This window comes from Puma concolor, chromosome E1, assembly GCF_028749965.1.
Source record: "Puma concolor isolate L17-30 chromosome E1, mPumCon1.1.hap2, whole genome shotgun sequence".
Classification (NCBI taxonomy): domain Eukaryota; kingdom Metazoa; phylum Chordata; class Mammalia; order Carnivora; family Felidae; genus Puma; species Puma concolor.
Window position 1 is genome coordinate 45,630,723 of NC_141680.1, and position 5,346 is coordinate 45,636,068.

Sequence of the window (5,346 nt, forward strand, 5' to 3'; positions counted from 1 at the left end):
GGCAGGCAAGAAAGGAGTGGCAGGATATATTCAACATGCTGAATAGGAAAAATACGCAGCAAAGAATTATTTATCCAGCAAGGCTGTCATTCAAAATAGAAGGAGAGAGAAAGGGTTTCCCAGACAAACATAACTAAAGGAGTTTGTGACCACTAAACCAGCCCTGCAAAAAATTTTACAGGGGCTCTTTGGAGAAAAGATAAAACAAAAAAAGACCAAAAGCAACAAAGAATGGAAAGGACCAGAGATTATCACCAGAAACACCAACTCTACAGGCAACACGATGGCTCTAAATTCATATCTTTCAGTACTCACTCTAAATATCAGTGGACTAAACACTCCAATCAAAAGACATAGGGTATCAGAATGGATAAGAAAAAAGATCCTTCTATATGCTGTTTACAAGAGACTCATTTTAGACCTAAACACACTGACAGATTGAAAGTAAGGGAATGGAGAACCATCTATCATGCTAATGGTCATCAAAAGAAAGTTGGAGTAGACATACTTATATCAGACAAACTAGATTTTAAAATAAACACCATAACAAGAGATGAAGAAGGTCATTATATCGTAATTAAGGAGTCTGTCCACCAAGAAGATCTAACAGTTGTAAATATTTGTGTCACCAATGTTTCCACCCAAATATGTAAATCAATCACAAACATAAATTCATTGATAATAATACCATAATAGTAAGAGACTTCAACACCCCACTCACAACAATGGACGTATCACATCAGCAGAAAATCAACAAGGAACCAATGGCTTTGAATGACACACTGGACTGAATGGACTTAACAGATATATTCAGAACTTTTCATCCTAAAGCAGCAGAATACACATTCTTCTCGAGTGCACATGGATCATTCTCCAGAAACTGGTTGCTTCGTCCCGCAGGCTCTGGACTGTGTGTATGGGGGGCCAGGGAGTGCAAGGAGGAGAGATTTTGTGCCTCTGAGTGTGTGCCCAGCCCTGCAGGCCAGAGTCCTCCAAGGGACCAGCCCCAGCGTGAAGGAAAGACCCCGCCCAGCAATGACGAAGTGACTAGGACATCTTTCCATAGCATCTGGGAGGAACAGGCAGGGCCGGATGTGGGCCGCTGACCTTCTCCCTTCCTCCTGGAGAGGAAGCTCCTCCTGTAGCCACCTTTGTGCGGACCACTGGGCGGTTACAAATGCATTCCCTGCCTGTCGGATCTCTTCCTGAGAGTGAGGGGCAGCCCACCCAGCCCGGCCCAGCCCCCACCCCGGAGAAAGCCAGCCCAGGAAAGGAGCAGCAAGCCCTGGATCCTGACCAGTGCTGATGGGTGGGAGGCGAGGACCCGGAGGCCAAGCCAAGGCCTTCCCCCCACCTCTCTGGGAGCTCGGCTCCCTCCCCTCTCCCATAAGAAAATAGACACAGGGTCAGAAAGGACTTCCCTGAACTAATAGGACAGAGCCCAGCCAAAGGCCTGAACTGGGGCCAGCAGATGGATGGTGAGCATCTCTGGGCAAGGAAGGTGGTCAATAAATTTGATTGATTTATTTTATTTTTTAAAAATTGTGTTCATGTTGACTTGTTTTTGAAAGAGAGAGAGTCAGAGCGTGAGCAAGGGAGGGGCAGAGGGAAAGACACAGAATCCGAAGCAGGCTCCGGGCTCCGAGCCGTCAGCACAGAGCCCAGCGCTGGGCTCGAAGTCAGGATCCGTGAGATCGTGACCTGAGCTGAAGTCCAACACTCAACCGACTGAGCCACCCAGGTGCCCGTCCGTAAATTTGATTTAACAAAACACGCTTGCAGCATGTAGTATGTGCCCTTTATAATTATTACTTTATTTAACACCCCCTCCCCCAACTCTATGAGGATGGTGCTAACATCCTGCTCATTTTACAAATGCGCAAGTTGAAGCACACAGAAGTTAAGTGACTGGCCTAAGAGTGCCCATCCAGTAAGGGGCAGAGCCGGCTTTTGAACTCAGGCTGCAGAGTCGATGCTCTTAAGTCATATGCAACCCTACCTCCCAAAGGTACAAAAATAAGAGCACTGCTTGAGCACCATATGTATACTAGGCGCTATCACAGTGTCCTGCCTGGAACCCACCACCTGAGAGACCAGCATATAACTGCCACAGCTACACTGCAGCTAGGGTGATTAGGGTGATCAGAGCTATATCGTGCAGGCACCAAGGGCAGTTATACCGTGAAGTGGGGGGAGGGCAGGAGACAAGGGGATGAATTCCATCTGGTGGCGCCACCCACCGTGCGTTGTGCCAGGTACTTTCAAACATGTGATTTCACTTAATCCTTGTAAAAACCTCATAAGGAAAATGAAGGTCAGAGCAGTCAAGTAACTTACCCAAGGATGCACAGCATGCCACTGGCCCCACTCGGGCCTCTCTGATAGCCAGACCTGATGGCTTTCCAGTATACCAGAGCGTACTAGGACTACTTGCCAATTAAGGAAACGGGGCTTGGAGAATTCAAGTAGCCGGCCAAGGTCAACAGGTGGCAGGGGGCTGAGCCAGGATCTGAACATAGGTCTTTCTGATGCCTTGATGAGCAACTGTCAAGGTTTGGGGTTCTTCCTGGCCCGCTGTCCTCTGGGTCCCAGTGTGGAGGGAAGGAGACAAGGGAGCCTGTGCCCTTGACCCCCTGGCAGAGAGACCTAACCATGTCCATGAGCACTCAGGCCCCCTGAGGCTGGCTGATCCCCAGTGGTTGTGGACGATCAGCCAGTGCAGGTGTTGGTTTCAGTGGGGAGGACCGCACTGGTCCTCTGCTCTTACCTAAGGGGCCCTTTCCACTCTCCAGCCCCAGCCCTTGGCTCTAACAAGGCTTTGGAGACCCCCGCTGCGACCCACCTCTCCCGATTTAAAAAAAGAAAAGATAGTAAATATCGCCTCTCAAACTGTGTGCTATTTTCTTAAAAGCAGGGGCAGACAAAAAGGCCCCACCAATTTCTGCCTTGCCCTGGGCCCCATAACCACAGCTCCAGTTGGGGGACGGTGGAGGGGGGGTTCCGTCCCAGCACCGTGGGTGAGCAGGCAGGGGCCAGCCCGGCCTGGGTTGCCAACCCCCTAATCCCTCTCCGGTGGAATGTGCTTGATTTCAGGAGGCTAAGGTTTTGGGGTGGGGGAGCTGCAGAAGTCCCCTTGAAAAAGCCTAACGTTCAGGCAGGCTGTGGCCCTGCTGTTTGACGGTTCTTGATGGATGAGCCCCCGACCCTCTTGTCGAGCCTCCTTGTCCCCCCTCCTCACGCACCCCCCTCACTCTGTGAGGTCTGGCTTGTGCAAGGAAGCCTGTCAATGTTGGGACACGTTGGCCCCATGGCCTGCAGCGGGACGGAGGCCTCTGAGGGATGCCTGCTGTCTGGCCCTCTCCTCAGAGAGCTCCTGTAGCCCCCACGCCTCAGGGTTTTGGGCGCTTCCCTTTCAAAGCTGCAAAATTATTGCCATTAATGCCGCTTGTCTCCTGGAGGCACTCAAAGTACAGCGAAGGGGCCCGGGATGTGGAGGAATCGGGGCTGAATCTGGATTATATGCGGGGTTGACTTGGCGGGGTGTTGAGTGGGGGGTTTTGCCCTGGAAGGTGGCTGTTAGGATCACCCTGGGACTGCGGTGAATTTAGCTGTGGACCCCTGTGGAGATGTGGTTCCGGCCTGGGGCCCTCTGAAGGAACCATACCGGAGGCTGGCAAGGCTGCGAACAGCCAAGTGGCAAGTAAGGTTTCTAGCCCCATCCTGAGAATGAGTGACTCAAATTTTGTGCCCCTGGCACCCGGCTTGCCTTATCCTGGACCCAAACCCAAAGCCCCATTCATCTCCAACGGAAAGCCTGCCTTGATTGCTCCCATACCCAGTTCTGAGACTCTGTGGATCCAAGGCACCCCAGAGGAGCCCATATGGACAGGCTATGCAGTCTGGAGAACTAAGTACCCAGTTTGTGCATCAGCACGTGCAGGTCCTGGGATGCCGGACTTAGAGGAACCACTTGAGTGGACAAGTACTATTCAAGGCAGCTCTCTGCCCTCCAGAGCCTGCAATCTCAGAGGGAAGCCAAGGCCAAGTACCCTGGACCAGTGCCGTCCTGACAGAAGCACAGCGGAAGCTACAAATGTGAGCCACGGATTTAATTTTAAATTTCCAGACGTCATATTAAACAAGGAAAAAGAAACAGGTGAAATTCATTTTAATAACGTTATCATTTCAACACGAATTAACGTGAAAAGGTATCCACATATTCTACGTATTTTTGCGCGAAATTTTGTGAAAGCCATTGTGTCTCTTACATTTGCAGCACGTATCAGTGTGTGTTAGCCACACTTCGAGTCCTCAATAGCCACAGGTGGCTGGTGGCTAGTGACCGCCATGTAGCTAGGGCTGTGGGGACGGCACCTTCCTTTCAAGGGGAGAAAACAACCAGATGGAACGCACCAAGGTGTGGCGAATTTGGGGGCCTTGGAGAGGGGCCTGCCTAGGGACTCCTTCTTGGATACTTTTCAGTCTGGATTGGCCTGTTTTGCCTCTTGGCACGTTGAACACAATCTGGGTCCTGAGCTCCGATTCCCAGACCTGCGCTTCTAGAACCCCTGTTTACAGGGCCTCATCACGTGTGTCACTCAACAGGCAGCGTGAGGTAGGGGAGTTAAGCCCCAGACAGGAATCAAGACATGTAGCTTCCCACCCCAGCTACACTTTGAACTCTCTGATATGGGTAGGTCATATCCCCTCTTTGGGCCTCAGTTTCTCTGATGGGAAATGAGTGGGTGGCTTGGTTATCAGTTCACTGTTTATGAAGGTCATTGAAGGAGATTTCTCCATGCCTCTCACTGCCCATGCCACACCTAAATCCCAGCAGACTCTTTGAATGGCAGAAATGAAGGGATGATACAGGGGCTCCTGCACGCTTAGGGCAAGCCCACGGGGCCATAGAATAGAGGCCTTTAGATTGGCACCCTTTGCCAAGGCCCACTAAGTTGCCACCTGCTAAACACAATCCCTGCCCCCCCCCCCCCCCACACACACACACACTGCCACAGCTTTGGTTAACTCATGGGTGTATATTGAGTCCTCCCATAAGCCGGATCCTCAAAGTACTGCCGTTCAAGGGGCTGAGGTGTTGAGGTAAGGCACTGTCTCCTGATATTCAGCTGGATTGATTCCTGAGGACATCCCCTGTAAGCCCACTGCCTCTCTAGCCTAGATTAGTTGAGCAGATTCATTGAGAGATACAAGCAGGTCTTTGTCCCCAAGAAGCTTATGATCTAACCCGGACACTGATTATCCATGGAGAGCCAAGACTTCCACGAGGTGAATGCTAAGGCACAGAGGAAGATAAAGACAAGAGGGTAGAGAGGCTGCTGCAGG

The 5,346-nt window shown here is 51.1% G+C and overlaps 1 protein-coding gene across 1 annotated transcript in view; it reads left to right on the top strand.

Annotated features, from left to right (window-relative positions):
* Window positions 1–5,346, top strand: part of LOC147574432 (uncharacterized) — a 299,824-nt gene that overhangs the window by 18,153 nt on the left and 276,325 nt on the right. The gene's annotated exons all lie outside the window — the stretch shown is intronic.